This window comes from Dioscorea cayenensis, chromosome 7, assembly GCF_009730915.1.
Source record: "Dioscorea cayenensis subsp. rotundata cultivar TDr96_F1 chromosome 7, TDr96_F1_v2_PseudoChromosome.rev07_lg8_w22 25.fasta, whole genome shotgun sequence".
Classification (NCBI taxonomy): Eukaryota; Viridiplantae; Streptophyta; class Magnoliopsida; order Dioscoreales; family Dioscoreaceae; genus Dioscorea; species Dioscorea cayenensis.
Window position 1 is genome coordinate 30,255,796 of NC_052477.1, and position 16,964 is coordinate 30,272,759.

Sequence of the window (16,964 nt, forward strand, 5' to 3'; positions counted from 1 at the left end):
TGGATGAATCATAAAACGTTTGTATAATCTAAACCATCACTGTGTCGAAATCAAGATATTTCTATTAAATGAATATAATTTAACATTACTTATATCATGTATATTAATGTAATATTAAATTATAAATAAAGACATAATTCATGTATTCATTGAAACCTAGATGCGAAACCCACGTCGTAAGTAATTGTCCGATCTATTAATCAGGTGGAGGGTGTGAAAAATGGATTTCCAATCAGAGTGAGGACTATCAATTACAGTAATTGATATTTAATTGATGCAATTGATTAATTATCGTGTCGATCACATGAACACATGAATATACAGTGTAAAGAAAGATCGAGGGATACCTCTATCGCGAGAATTCTGCAGTGCAAAATCCTCGACGCCTGCGCATGATGTACTCGAGACTTTTCACGCTTGGTCGAGAAGTGGTGATGGCTTCTTTTGACTCAAACAACTTATTGTAAATATTAAGGGTTTTGCACTTAGTCAAATGCTATATGTGGCAATCTGGAAATCAAATTAATTGAGAAACTAATCTCATATCACATATTTATATGGAGTATTAAAATATATTGCGGACAAAGTTAGAACATGTGGCATGGTGTGACCGTTTGGAAGGATCTTCCACATCTTTAATAAAAATTGAGTCCATGCCAATTTTATAAATCGCAATCGTGTCCATCGACAAAGTGCCGATTCAATCGCAGATTAGAAATATTCATATGTGAGACGATATAATATTTTACATGATGGTCTTCTGTCGATAAATATTCCATCTCAAAGTGGGATAATTAGACCGCCCGTGTGACCTTGTCCGATCTCCACTTATGTAACATGTTTCTTAACTTTACACTGTGGACATAAACCAATTTAAGAAAAATGTATAATAATATATATTTTATATATAATAAAATACTTTTCAGAAAAGAAAATTAGCGAGCGATTTTATCCAACACATAAAAGCACAATCTAGAATATTTTCTCCCTCCTGATAGGCGTGATAGGTTCGTCTTGGATGACTACCTTCATGTGTATTTATTATATATGGCCGTGTATCCGTATATAGCCTATAATTAGCATCACTTGGGTTAACACTATCGAAAGCCTAACGTAATTTGCTACATTAAGATTTAATGACGTCCCTCGGTAGCGAGAGACTTTACGCATAGCTTGAGAATAGCTACTTTGTTAACATGGCTTGATGTTTGATGCAAAAAGTTACATGCGTCATTGAGTTGATATTAGGTCGGCTTCTGAAATATCCATAGTATTCACCCAGAGTCTCCACGCTGGTGTCTGAGACATCTGCTCAACTCATCATATGGTAGTCTGAGCAGATGAATGACGCCCAGATCATGAGATACGTGCATCATATACTCTCATGGGTTGTGAACTATTTTGGAGTTCTTGAGGAACATAGATAATCATGTCTCCTTTAGCGAGTCTCTATCATTAATTTTGAAATCTATCTGATGCAAAGCCGACAATATATATCATCGAGCGTAGACATATACTGATACCCCATCATTAGCCATGCGATGAAATAAAGACTATTTTGACCAGTAAACGATAACTAAAATTGGCTGTTGGAGCATACCACAGTTTTTCAATGGGAGGTTGAGAAGAAGAGGGCTAAGGTGCTTGCCCGCGCAAAGGCCTCGTTTCTAGAAAAGTGAGCCATCCGGTCTCTTTCTGATTTTGTTGTTGTTGTTGTTATTATTGTTGAATTCAATTCACACCCGAGTTATTTTATTATCAAATCTGAACAATGAATCAATGGAAGACAAAGAATTGATTTTTGATTTTTGATGTTGGAGTCAAATATGTTATTGTTTGATTATTGTTGTTATACTTACGATTTAATTTTTTTAATTGAAAAGATATTTTAAAAATTACAAAAACAAGAAAAAAATTATTTAAAAAAAAGAATTTAACAAAATAAAATATTATTTTTGACATATTTGAGGTTATTTGTTAGTATAACTTTGACTTTCTTTTCCATTACAATTGAAACTTTTCAGGAAATGGCAACCAAGCATTAGTATAATAGCACGATGTCAGTGCTGTTGGTGAAACAAATCATAAACATCCAAATGTATTTGCTTGAGCTCTCACCCTGTTGTGGCTTACAATGCTTCATTACTCTCTTCATTTCAAAATACATGCCGTTTAAAGGTCTTGCACAAAAATTAAAGATAATATTAACATTTAGCATATAAATAAACCAAATTACTAAATTATCTATTTTTTGAAACCATATATTTTTCTTAGGATTATGAATAGAACTCTTTTTATTTATATAACTTATAAAATTTGAAAAAAAAAATGAATAAATACTACCTTTGTATTATAAAACGACAACTATTTTGGATTAAATTTTTTTTCTTAAAATAACTAATATTTCAAAATAGAGGAAGTGAGTTCACATATCTTTTCCCTTGTTTTCTTCACTTTTTGATTCCTTACAATGAGATTTAGAGCATTCTCCATTTTGTCCCTTTTAATTTTAACTCCATCAGTCTATCTTCAAATCCTACTCTAATTTCCCAAACATCAGGCACCAACTTTGCATTTATGAGGTGGTACACAAAGTAAAGTCGATGTAGCATTAGCACACCACCACAGAAAACTCTCCAAAATATAGTTATGACCACTTTCTGTGAAAAATGCTCCCACAGCCAAATGTTCTAGTTTCTACTCTCATATTGTCATTTGTAATAATTAAGATCATTAATTGAAAAAGCTTATGGTAATGGTCATAGTTAAAAAAAATAACCTAAATTTTATGTCTAAACCACAAATTGCTTGAATATAAGGCATGCATCATAAATTGGTCTTCCCATTCATTATTTGCTTGTATTTTCTATTAAAAATAGAAAATCTAATAAAAATTATTTTCACTCCTATAGATTTTTTTATACAATGTGATAACCTATCATTGCTCAAAATATTATCATCCTTTTAGAGTCTCATACATATTTTTTGTTTTTGTTTTTATTTTTATTATTTTATTATTATTATTTTTTTATAAAGTGGATAAGTAACCAATCACAACTAACATTATGAAAGGAAGTTGATCCCCCCAATCTTTCACTTAGTAAATGAAAGAGTTATCATCCTTATAATATAAATGTTTATAGTCATTTAGCATCTGAATTATGAATAGATAATAAAATAGGACTTACAATTCATTTACATTTAACAAAAATTACAAATAAGCTCTCTTGTAACCAACCACAAAATATTCTCAGAATATTGTTTGTTTTAAATTAATTTAGGCCTTCTTTGGATTTGTTTATCAAAAAAGTGTTTTTTTTAGGTTAGTAGAAGTGCTTCTGAAAAAAGTGCTTCTTTAGATTAAGTTAAGCATTTTTTGTATTTTCTGTTTGGATTAACTTTTGGTCTTGTTTGGATTGGCTTTTGGAAAACCTAGAAGTGGTTTTTTTTAAGTTAAGCAATTATGGGATCCAAAAATGTTGTTTTTATTGAAACACGAAGCGGATAAAAAAAGTGAAAAATAGCTTTTTAAAAAGTGAGTCATGACTTTAACTTTATGAAAAAGTTGTTTTTTAAAGTTTATTTTTACAGTCTCGCTTTACTAAAAGTCAATCCAAATGAAAATACAAAAAGTGATTATCTGACTGAAAGACTTTTTCATAAGCACTTCTACTATCTCATGACTTTTCGATAAATCCCGATCAAACAGAGCACTTTATCTAAGTAGAAGTCTGTAAAAATAAAAGTTTAAAAAGCGACTTTTTCTGTATAGTCGTGATAGCTAATTTAAAACATTTGTTTTTCGACTTTTTCGGGTTCTCTTTTCGAAAAGCCAGTACTGAAAACAATATTTTTGGAGCCCGGAAGTGCTTAACTTATAAAAAAAACACTTCTGTGTTTTCCAAAAATCAATCCAAACAAGGCCTTATACATACGTAAATGTTCAAATTACTGTTGTCCTTCACTCATAAAAGCCATTAAATTGGAAAAGCCCCACCACATGCCCAAACTAATTTTCTATTATTAAGCATTATAGCCTAACCATGTATGTTAAATAATTATGGTTATTTTTGCATTTTATATATCTTTCGTAGCATATTTATCTAAGTGGGTAGTTTGTGATAGCAATACATAGATATTGATGAAACCTCAATCAAGATAAAAGACAAATGGCCATAGGGACTCTAAAAAAATATTTTTAAAACCTTTACTTGCCACCTGTTAAAAAATGGGAAAATTAATTGGCACATTTGAGTTTTCTATCGCTGCCTTTAATTTTATTTTGCTTGTTATTTTTGGAATAGTTTTTTTATGTTTAAACTTGGATTCAAATGAGTTTGTTTTAAAAGTTTGTCCAAAAACAAAACAAAAAAATAAAATAAAATAAAATAAAAGGATTTGGATAAGGCCGCGATGTCGGAGTGGTTGGGCTGGTGGCCGTTCTTGCGAGGAAGGGTGTGGATATATATATATATATATATTTAATAGATTTTAGATGATGTAATTTTAAACAATAATTTTGGATAAATTTCTAATGTTGTTACGTACAGGATGTGTGTAATTTTAAATGTTGTTATGAATTTTAAATGATATTATATTTTGATTTAAATATTTTGTAATGTAATTTATGTTAAAAAATATTATTTGTTAATTAAATTTAATGTAATTTTTTTAAAAAAATAAATATTAAATATTTTTAAATTAAATAAATATTGTATTAATTTAATTAATTATTTTGACTTAAATTAATTTATATGATAAGTATTAAATAATTAGTAATAAAAACTAATGGATGTAATGTCACCATATCACTTACACTTACATGATGACCATACCTCTCACACTTACATCAAACTAAATATCTAAAAAATAAATACATTATTTTCACTTATATCAAACCAAATAACAATGATATAAATTGAAATACAACATTTTCACTTGCACTGTAAATCCACTTACATGCAATTTAAATTATTGCCAACCAAACAACCCCTTAGTGATGCATATTTTGACATATTAAAAATATAACTAATTTTAATAATTAAATCATTGATTCGTTTATCAAATGGAAAAATATGATTAATTTTAATTGAAAATTATAGTTTTTTTCAATTAAAAAAACAAATAGTCTTATTTTATACATAATATTTTATTATATACATTAAGAATATTTATATAAATAAAAAGAGCAATAGAAGTTATTTTATCCCGAGTTACCCAATTAATTAACAAATTAACAGAATATAATATTTAAAGAAAATTATTTTTACCTCATGATTTCAAAAACTTCGGGCACATGTCCTCCGACTTCAATTTGCCATATAACCCTTCTTTTTTGTTTTACTTCAATTTTTTTCCCCATGACTCATTCTATCTAGTTCATTTAATTGAATTCCATCTTTACCCTTGGTAATGGTGGAAAAAACACATCATCCTTTTGAAAATTATACTTTTAACCATCAAATCACCCGGTTTTTTTTTTTTTTTATGCCTTCTTTTCAAACATTTTTTTTGGAAGACCTTGAGCCTCACCGTGCATCTCAAGTGGGCTTCGACCGTTTTTGTCGCCGCCTTCTGTTGCTATGGATTCTTTGGGTTTGCCTTCTAGTTTGGCGGCAGAGTCGGGTGGGAAAAGCTCACTCGGCCTCGGCTCGGCCTTGAAGAGGAAGAGACCTGCGAGGATCGATATACTGATGGGAGATGTGTTGTGCTTTGGAGAACCAAAGAAATCTGATGGGGCAGAAGGAGGATGAGGAGGGTGAAAAGGATGAGATGTTTTGTAAGAGAGGAAGGAAAAGGCTTGAGATGGAGGACTGATTTAGGGCTTATGAAGATCCCCTTGGAGATTTTGAATTGGTACATGTGTGTGTGTTTTTTTAATTCCTATTCATCCAATTTATGTCCATTTTTTTGTATGGATAAATTTGAAATTGTCGGAATGTTTACCATGGAGGCTGATTGTTGGGAGCACGTTAGCTTAAACACAAACCCAGATAATTAAACAGAAACAAGGTCATTTAAAAAAAATAATTACTGTTAAACAGAAATGTGTTGACTTAAACAGAAACCCGGATTGATAAACGGAAACAAGATAACTTAAACAAAAAAACTATTGTTAAATATAAAAAAATGTATTGATAAAGAGAAACCAAAACTATTAAACACAAACTAGCAAACTAAATCAGATGCACATTAACATATAATGTAAAACTATTGAAACCCAACAAATTGAAAGTAAAACATTTAACAATGTGCTTTAACGTAATTAGATGAATATAAACGAGTAAACTTAAACAGTGACCGAGACTATTACACGGAAACGTGTTAAATTAAAAGCAAGCATGATGATTGATAAAAGCTGAAAACAAGATAAGCTTAAACAAAAACAACTATTGTTAAACGTAAAAACGTTAAAATTTATCTTTATATTTAATTTACTTTCTTCAACTTCTAATAACTCATATTCAAATTCATATTTTATTAAATCATATTTTAAATAAAGATAATTTTGAAACCCGAACAAGAATTAATTAAGAATTAGAGAGGATTTGAGGAGGTAATAATTTCTAAATTTAGAGGGAAATATTGATAGAAATCTGCATGATTTAAAGGATTACGATAAAATAGTCTAAAGTTTATAGAACAATAATTAATTGAGAATTAGAGAGGATTTGAGGGGATAATATACAAATAAGCTGATAAATTAGATGAGCATTAAATATTAAAGAAACGAAGAAAGAGAAAGAGAGAGAGAGGGGTTGTGAACAAGAATTAATTGAGAATTAGAGAGGATTTGAGGGGGTAATATGCAAATGAGCATTTAATCCTTCTCTTTGCAAAGCTCGAGGCCAAAAGCTGCATCATTTCTCTTAGCCGCCTCATTTAACTCGGAGCCAGAGAGATTGATCCATATATCTATGAAAAGGTAACTCTTTTACGTTCCGATTCCCTAAAGTTCTTGTTCTTGTTTTTTCTATTTTGTTGAATTGATTTGGTGATGGTTTTGGTATTTGACTTTGAAGATCGAATCTTTTTTGGATCATTTTATTGATTTGTTAATAATTTTGGTTGTTTGATTTTGGCTAGAATCAATTTGAATGGTTGTTATTGCTTGCCATGTGATCGTTTTTATGTGATCTATGTTGCAATGGATGAGCGCGTTAGCTTAAACACAAACCTAGATTAATAAATGGGAAACAAGGTAATTTAAACAAAAGAAAACTATTGTTAAACAGAAACCAAGGCTATTAAACGGAAATGTGTTAGTTTAAACAGAATTTAGGATTGATAAACGGAAACAAGATAACTTAAACAAAAACAACTATTATTAAATGTAAAAAGCGTATTCGTAAACAGAAACAAAGAACTATTAAACAGAAACTACTAAACTTAATCAGATACGCATTAACATATAATGCAAAACTATAACACAAATTCTTAATGACTTATTCTAAGCCCAGTGACCCATCAACATTGAACAAGGACTTGAAATCAGAATCCATTGAAGGTGGTCCTTCTTCCATTTCCGTTGTTGGAGCCTGGATTTGAATAGGAATCCATAGTTTCTAAAGCAAGAAGGAAGATCGGAAACTAGAAAAAGAAAGAAGCTTACCAACATGAGAAAGAAGTTAAGTTGCCAGCGGAGGTCTAAGGTCAGTATTGAAAGCTAGAGAATGCATTCAAGACTCGGTAAGAAGGAGAAAAGAAATGAGCAGAGAGCAAAGTTCACCTCTTTGCGTTCGAGGAATGACAACAAAGGTCCTAAGGAAGCCTGCCTCCCGTAACTATTTTCTCCATAACACAGTATCCTTGGGGATCAAATGCTTGGCGAACAAGGGAAAGAAGTGTGGGTCCTCTCTTGTAAGTAGATGAAAGGCCGAAGAGAGGAAAAAAGTTTCGCCAATAAAGATGAATACCCAAAAAAACCTTTTTATCTTCTAGTTTTTCTTCTCAAGTGCCAAAGTGGTTACATAATGGGCATGATGGTCATTTCGCACTATATAGTGGTTGTCCACAACTTCCCATGCAAGGGTAATATCGTCCATAAAAATTTTAATTGACTATGTTTCTATCCGTTGGATGCATGATGGGTTGAAAAATCAGTTGAGGAAAAAGGAGGGTTTTTTTGAGGATACTAAAAGTTGGGAGGGGTAATTGTCCATAAAAGAAATTATGAATGGGTTTTTGGCAACTACCACTAATATTTATACATGCTATTTTAATTGCATAGTTAATTAGGGGAAAACCCCGTGTACTTCTAGCCATAGCAATGCAGATAAGAACAACAGTGCAAATAAAATTTATACATTTGAAGAATTCATGGAAAATGCCCACTTTGGTTTCTTCAAGTCTAAAGATTTCAATTACATTGTCAATATTGTATAAAGTGCTATAACTAAAGGTATGTATCCTAATCTGCATATATGTCTTACAAAGTTAATTTACTAATAATATTAGTTTATGCAACGTACTTTAATTATATTTTAACATATTAAGATTTTCTAAAAAAAGTGTTAAAAAACCATAAACTTGATTTTCTAATTAAATTAGTATTATTATGTTTTTGATGGACACATGACTATGGTTAAATTGTTTACTATTTGAATAAATTTTAAAATATTTATCTAATAAAGCATAAATTTTATTTCTTCAAAACCAATCCAACATAAAACTTCAAAACCAAGGAAAGCAATGAAATATATAAAAGAAAAGAAAAGAAATAAAAAAGGAAATGATACTTGAAACCGTTAAGTTTCAACTTTTTAAATCAATAGGATTATTCTCAATATTTTCAATTTCATATAGGGCCTATTTGATTCGCGAGTTGAGTGCTTTACCAAGGTAATAAGATTACTGTAATGGCCTAGCTAGGCACCCAGTATGGGTCGATACTATCGGGGTGATCTTGGCCAAGAGGAAAAGAGCCAAGAAAATTCTAAGTATAGGAAACCAAGAAGTTAGTCGGTGTGGGTAGCAAAGCAGCAGCGCGCGTGGTTGGTGTTGTTAAGGCTGGATGCTGAGCTCGGCTGTCGAGCATGTTCAAGTGGGGCCGTGACCAAAATAACCGAAAAAAAACCTATTACAACTAAGGGGCTTAACAAGCATGACCGAGAAAACCTACAACATCTGGGTGGTCAAGTAAGCGTGACCGAGAACGCTGAGAAGACCTACTGCAGCTAGGTGGGCAGGTAGGCATGATCGAAAGTACCGAGAAAACCTACCGTAGCCGAAGGGCCATGCAGGCGTGACTGAGAAATCCTGTGGGCAAGCAGGCATGAACAAAAGGCATAGGCACGCGCGCGCATAGCAGGCTATCGCTCACACATGGCCAAGCGAACGCGCACAGGCTAACTGCCACGCACATGTGACGGGAGATGTGTGGAGTGGTGTCTGCCCGTGGCCAAAATCATGGGTAGGTTGAGGCGAGAAAGATTGCACCAAGCAACTATCGAAGTGGTTGGACACTTAGTGGATATGATCAACCATTTTCTCCCATGTGCAAATGATCAATGGACATGCAGGGTGGCATCCGGACGTGGCAATACGGTTGCGTTGGCCAGTTGCCAAGAGTGATTGAGCCTTGTTATTTACAACATTGACACTTAGTGAAGTGGTGGAATGACCGTCAACCTATGTTCTTTTGTGGTTGGTTATTGCAATTATCATATTCTCTTGGCACTTGGATAAGGCCTTTGGCCAAAAAATTTGGTAGGCAAAGGCAATGGTGGTCATGCTTAAGTGATGAATAAATGTCTAGGTATTTTAGGTTGCCTATATTTTGTGTGTTCTCTTGTTTACTTTTGCTTACCTTCAGTAAGACTTTGAAACCCAGTATTAGAGTGCCAGGGTTAATCGATGGATGAAGGCACAAATGACAAGTTGGACTGCCTTAACGATCTGTTGGAATGACTTGAAGGTGTTTTTGGGCTATTAGAAGGCTTATTTGATGTATTTCTAAATGGAGATACTTCTTTTCTACCTCTCTGCCAGAGATACAAAGATTATGGTACTTGCGGCGGTGAGCTCGGTCGTATCCACAAGGTGGTGGACTCACTGTCGTCAAGGGCGCAAGAGATGGACAAGTCTAAATCCATACCAAATAGAGGAGAACATCTATGGCCAAACTGTGGAAGTCTAAGATGCGGAAGAATCTTCAACACAAGCCTCATGGTGGGAAGCCTCAGGTGGAGTCTATTCAATCCGTGGCTTGCTCGAAGTTCATGGGATGCCATATTGTGCCTGGCCGCATACGGCATCTAAGTGCCCAAAGCAAGAGGAACAGGAAGCTTTGGTAACTAAGGAGGATAGGGATGCCGATCCTCCATCAAGTATCAAACTATTGCTTGTTGGGAGCTTTTGAAACTGTGAAAGGTAGTGCTCTTATAGCTATTCTCTATGTGCATGTAGTTGTGCATTGTAAGGTTACCGATGTTATGGTGCATACGAGTGCCACACACAACTTTGTTAGCAATGTGGCAGCTGTGCGGCTGAAACTCGATGTTGGTAAACCACCAGCCACCTGAAGGCGTCAACTCTAAGGCACAACCATTAGCCGGTGTGGTATAGGGTGCTACAATTGTCTTAGATGACTGGGATGGAAAGATCAACCTTTTAACCATGCCCCTTGATGATTTTGATCTCATTTTCAACATTGACTTTCTTATAACTGTGAAAGCTGCTGTGATACTGCACTTGGACGGAATGCTTCTCATGGAGGAGTTACGGCCATTCTTTGTTGCTGGAATCTAAAAGGAGAAGAAGGATAAAGAAGCACTCTTTTCGGCCATACAAGTAGAGTAGAGACTAAAAAAAGTTAGCCCACTTACTTGGCCGCTATGTTGGAACAAAAACCAGATAAGGTAGTGGAAACTCTAGATGAGGTAGCTGACATGCTGGGTGAATTCATAGATGTAATGCCCCCTGAATTACTAAACTGGCTTCCACCCCCGATGAGCCATAAATCATCAAATCTAGTTGATCCCCAGAGTGAAGCAGCCCACTAAGGTTCCCTATCGGATGTCTCCCTTGGAGTAAAAAGAGTTGAGGACTCAGCTCACTGACTTGCTGGATGCCGGTTATATTCAGCCCTCTTATGGTGCTCCCATTCTCTTTCAAAGGAAGGAGGATGGCTAAATGAGGCTTTGCATTGACTATTGGGCTTTGAACAAGGTGATGGTGAAGAATAAGTACCCAGTTCCTCTCATCCAAGACTTATTCGATCAGTTGTCCAAAGTGAGTTACTTCACCAAATAAGACTTGCGTTGGGGATATTGGCAAGTTCGCATAGCAGAAAGTGATGAATATAAAACCATGCGTGTAACTCATTATGGTTATTTTGAGTTTGCTGTGATACCTTTTGGGCTAACAAATGTTCCTGCTACCTTTTATAATCTTAAGAATGATGTGTTTCATAATTACATCGATGTGTTTGTGGTTGTGTATCTTGATGATGTAGTGTTCTATACTGAATGTTTGGAAGATCATCTACATTATCTTAGGTTAAATTTGACCCGATTGAGGGAACATGAACTCTATGTAAAACTAGAAAAAATGTGAGTTCGTCTAGAAGTCCATTCTCTTCTTGGGACATCAAGTTTCCAAAGACGATGTGAGGCTAGATTAGAAGAAGGTAGAGACAATTTAGGATTAGTCGTCCCCTACCAAAGTTCTTGAATTGCGACTTTTCCTTGGTTTGGAGAAATACTATCGCAAGTTCATTAAGGATTATTCGAAGAAGATGGTTCCTCTTGCCAATCTGTTGAAGAAGAATTGTCCTTAGCGTGGGGTTGAGGAAGAACAAGCTACATTCAATAAACTCAAAATGGCTATTGCTACCTAACCTATCTTGAAACTACTTGATTTTGAAGCTCCTTTTGAAGTGCATACAGATGCATCGAGCTATGGGTGGGGTGTTAGTGCATGAAGGGCACCCTGCTGGGAAAGAGGAGCGGGGCGAACCCACTAAAGACCCAGAGACGTGCACAAGCCTCGGTGGAATAAATGGGGATGGGGCCGCGCTCACGTGGGCGTTGGAACCACCCATACACAACCACTATTCACAACTCCCAGAAATGTGCCCTCAGCCGAGAATCGAACTCTCACCACTCGGTGAGAGCTCTATCGGTGGCCCGTGTACCAATAGACCCAAAGGTCATTGGCGAAGGGCACCCTGTTGCCTTTGAAAACTAAAAGCTAATGGAGGCAAGTTTGTTGTTGTTCAACTCATGATAAAGAAATGCTTGTTGTTGTTCACTGCCTTCAGGTGTGGTGGGTCTAGTTACTTGGAACCAAGTTTGTTGTGAAGACGCACAATGTGGCGAACACATACTTTTCAACTCATAAGATGTTATCGTCGAGGCAAGATTGATTTCAAGAATTTCTGCAAGAATATGACTTTGAATGACAACACAAGCTGGCAGGTACAATCAAGTGGTAAACGCTCTTAGTCGGTTAGAAGTAATCGCTGAGTTCCTTACTGTCTTGTCGTAGGTGGAATCTGATTTGGTGGATAAGATCCGAAAAATGGCAGGGACGGACAGTCAATATCAAAAACTTGTTCATGATGTAAAGAAGAGCATGGTTGGTCGATATTAGCTGGACGACGGCTTAATCCATGCCAAAGGTGCCAAGTTGTATGTTCCAAAGTGGGAAAGTTACGACAGCCGCTGCTTAAGGTGAAGCATTATACGCATTGGGCGGGATATTCGAGCCAAGAAAGGATAAAAGCACTATTGTCCCAACATTATTATTAACCGAATATGGATGAAGACATTGAAGCCTATGTTAAATCATGTTATATGTGGTATATAGACAAACTGGAAAGGGCAAATGAAGTGGGTCTTTTACAGCCTTTGCCTATCCCCGAGAGGCCTTAGGCATCTATTTAGATGGATTTTGTTTCTGGTTTTCCAAAAGTTCAGGATATGGCATTGATGCTTGTGGTGGTCGATCGGTTCACCAAGTATAAGATCTTCATTCCAACTCTAATGACTTGCACCACCGAGAAAACAACAAAGCTATTTCTAAGGTATGTGGTGAAGCTCTTTGGTGTCCTGGTGGACATTGTATGTGATAGAGATGCTCGGTTCATAGGCTGGTTTTGGACAGTGTTGTTTATCTTTCTAAGATCAAACTTGAGTTCTCTACCGCTAATTATCCGTAGATGAATGGGCAGATGGAGAGAATCAATGCGCTGTTGTAGGAGTATCTTCATCATTATGTTTCGGCATTGCAGAAAAACTAATTAGACTTGTTGGATGCGGTTCAATTTTACTACAACCATCACAAGTCAACATCGACTGAACATAGCCCATTCGAGTTGGCTTCTAGCTATCAACCTATTGCTCCGCATGAGATCGCAAATCAACTAGGAGGCGGAAAGTGTCATGTGGCGTATTGACTTGCTCTTGACCAGCAAGAGATTTTTTATAAGGCCAAAGATAGCTTGGCGAATGGCACTCGAAGGATGAAGAAATATGCTGATCAAAGACAGCAGCCTTTAGAGTTTAACATGGGTGGCCGACTGTGGCTGAAACTCATGCCCCAAGTTAGGAAGAAGCTTCATGGTAAGGATGTGCATGAAGGCTTAATTTCGCGCTATGATGGTCCTTTTGAGGTCATCCAAAGAGTTGGCAATGTAGCGTATCACCTTAACCTCCTTGAACAATTAAAGTTGCATCCCACATTCCATGTTAGCTATCTCAAGCCTTGCCATGATGACCCACTGATCCGGCAAGGAACAAATCTGAGCGGGCGCCTCCAACCTTGCTTACAGAGTTTGAGCGGGTGGGCGAACAAATACTTGATCACCGAATTGAAGGTATGAGCAAGAAGAATCGGAGAACTTTCTTCCTTGTTAAATGGAAAGGGTTGCCAATGTCAGAAGCAAGTTGGGAAAAAAGACAACTCTATGGCAGTTTGAATGGTTTATTTTAGATTACTTAAATGTAATCAATACTATGAGTAAAAGTCTAAGTATTTTGGGCTGCCTATCTTTTTTGTGTTCACTTGCTTGTTTTCACTTGCCTTTGTGATATTTGTGACGAGCTGAGGCTTGGCTGGCGATGAGCATGGGCGGTGTCATGCCGTCATTGTCTTGATGGAAGAAAATAAATTAAGTTTTGCGAACGGTAACCTTCCTTTGGTAAGACTGTGACAATTACCATTGTAATGAAGTGTGGAACGTTATATGCCCAAGAACATTGTAGCAATCTGTTATAACCACGTTTGGTTGATAACTCTCATTTCTAGGAATATTTTTAGCGATGCAAATCGGCCAGGGTGGGGCCGGGAATGGGATCTACATCCCTGCTTCCCACTAGGTGGGGATTCCCCACCTCAAAATTCCTCGCGGGTTGAGGAACCCACGCCCCACCAAATTTCTTTCCTATAACATTATACATGTAACACATTATATATGAAATTAAAAAAAAATAAACAAAATATTCCTCAAAATAAACATAATATAATGAATGAGAAAGCAAAAAAGTAATTATTACAAATAACATAAAGTTTGAAAGTAAATTAAAAGTACAAATTCATTCATAAAATTCATAATACAAAAACTACTACAACAATTTCATATTTCACTAATGAAATGTACTAAACATCTTACCCATAAAAATTAGTTTAAAAATCTTTAATTTAAAATTTAAAATTTTTATGGGAAGTTTAAAAAACTTTAATTTAAAATTTAAATATCTTTTGGGTGAAGCAATGAAATGTACTAACTAACTAGTTTGGCATCGTTTCTATATTTGTTTTTTCTTTTGTTTTGGTTTTGCTTTGTTTTTGTTTTGTTTTCAATTTTTTTGAAAATAAAAACATGTTGGGATACACTAATTATTGTTTATTTTAAAAAACTGAAAACAAAAATGGTAAAATTCTCAGGTTGGTCCCTCTAAGTATGTCAGGTTGCCCCTTTAATCCCTCTATTACAATTTGGCCGCGGGAAGTCCCTCTATTTTTTCAATCGAGCAATTCTAGTCCAGAGGTTAACAGACGTTTGTCTTGCCGTCCAAAAGTGCTAACGTGGATTTCTTTCTCATTAAAAAAGTATTAAACAAATCTAAAAAAGCCATGTCAGCAACCTTACTAACTAACACCCGTATTAAGCATCTTGGATCCGGATCCAAATCGGGACCGGATCCGATAAGCTTAATCCCTCATTTTCACTTCGTCCCCTCCACTCGTCACTCCTTGTCCATCTACTTCCCCATTTTTGGCTGTGTACACAACCACCCCTAGACCTACCTTCCTTGTTGTAGTTCAACATTGCTCGAAGACGAGCTTCACCTCCGTGACCGGGAGAACGACATCATCCACGATGAGGTCCTTATCAACCCTAATCCCACCTGATTGAAAGCCTGCTGAGCATCTCAAACCACTTTGACGAGAGCGAGACAAGGCTCATCTAAATGAGGCTCATCATCTTAATCCATTCAGTTAGAGAAGCAGGATTTATGATTTTGGTTTTTTTTTTTAATGGTTGAAATTTGTATAATGGATGCTTTAATGTAGCTACCTGGGGGGCTATATCTTCCATTTGATGCGAATAAATCAATCTTTGAAGAATATGAACAGATGTCTATTTGATTGATGCACATATGTCTCCCATTTTGATCCTATAGCAGGGTGTTGTTATATTTGAGAATCACAATAGAATTCATGTTTATTTCAACATTTCAAATTTATGTATATTATCTGTGCAACAGTCATGTTTTGAACAAAATAATCACTTGTAAATTCCACTGAAACTTTCACAATGTACAAGAATATTGCGTTCTGTTGAGTACATCAAGCAATAAAACAAGTTCTGATTTCATTTAACATATGAAATTCACAAAATCAACATTTTAGCTTCTACAATCAGTTTTAGAAAGTCACCATTAAGGCCTGATCAAAATAAGTTCTGATTTCACAATCAACAATTTGTCTTTTACTAACCATACGAAATTTGCAAAAAAGAAAGTAAACCATTTTATCTACCCAAAAAAAACCCTAAGCACATTTAGAGACATCCAGTTTTATTGCTTCGGCATTCAGAAATTGCTTTATCTGCAGCATTTGTGATGCTTTGCTGAGTTAAGAATTCTGGACCATCTCCACCTGCAGTAATATGTTCATTGGTATGTTGATGCTAACTAGTTCTTTCCTGCATACACCATGAATACTTAAATAAAAAAAATGTAAAACAAGTGCTAATTAGTTGGGTTCTAGGTTAGGAAAAAACCCCACAACTAGTTGGTCAATAGTGATGAACGAAGCAGAATGTCTAGCTTCCCTTCCAATAATTATCCCACCAGTGCATGCACCCTACAACACATAATATTTGAGTTAATACACAAGTGGGCTAGTGTTGCTTGAGTTGTTTGTTACCTTTAACATTTTGAATGAACCATGCCTGGTAGCAGATGCCTTCTTTTTTCCTTTAGATGCAACAACCATTTCTTCTGGGAAAGCTATCTGCCCACCAGAGGTAACATTAGTAGCTTCTGTGGTTGAAGTTGGCTCATGTTGAGGGACTTCAGTGTTAACCTTGAGAGGCACAATTTGTATATGAAAACCAAGATAATTAGTTTTAGGAACAAAATCAAATGCAACAAAAAGAAAACTCACAAATTTCATTGCTCGTTTTGGACAACTCAGCTTGTTGTGGCCTTCAGAACGACAGATACTGCACCTGAATACTCTGCCTTCCCTAGAGAGTCTTGTGTTGCTTTTGTTTTTGCTTTCCAATAGCTCCCTCTTCCTCTTTGTTTTAGGCTGACTAGCCTTCCTTTTCACCATTGGAGGCAACAAGGGGCCCTCTTTACTCGACGACCAGAACAACCTACCTTTCACTGGATTACGACAAACTGATATGCCTTCAAGTATGTTGTCTTCTTGAACCATTCAGAAACATAGTTAAGAGGATCTGTGCCTGTAAAAGCTATTGCAGCCATGGTATGCTGACAAGGAATACC

The 16,964-nt window shown here is 35.5% G+C and overlaps 1 long non-coding RNA gene across 1 annotated transcript; it reads right to left on the bottom strand.

Moving 5' to 3' along the window:
• Positions 1-16,065: 16,065 nt before the first annotated feature.
• LOC120264603 lies at positions 16,066-16,522 on the bottom strand. Its single transcript, XR_005537493.1, has 3 exons — positions 16,378-16,522; positions 16,237-16,314; positions 16,066-16,153 (listed from the first exon to the last, which is right to left on the bottom strand). It is a non-coding gene; the product is annotated as an uncharacterized LOC120264603 (long non-coding RNA).
• Positions 16,523-16,964: the final 442 nt, after the last annotated feature.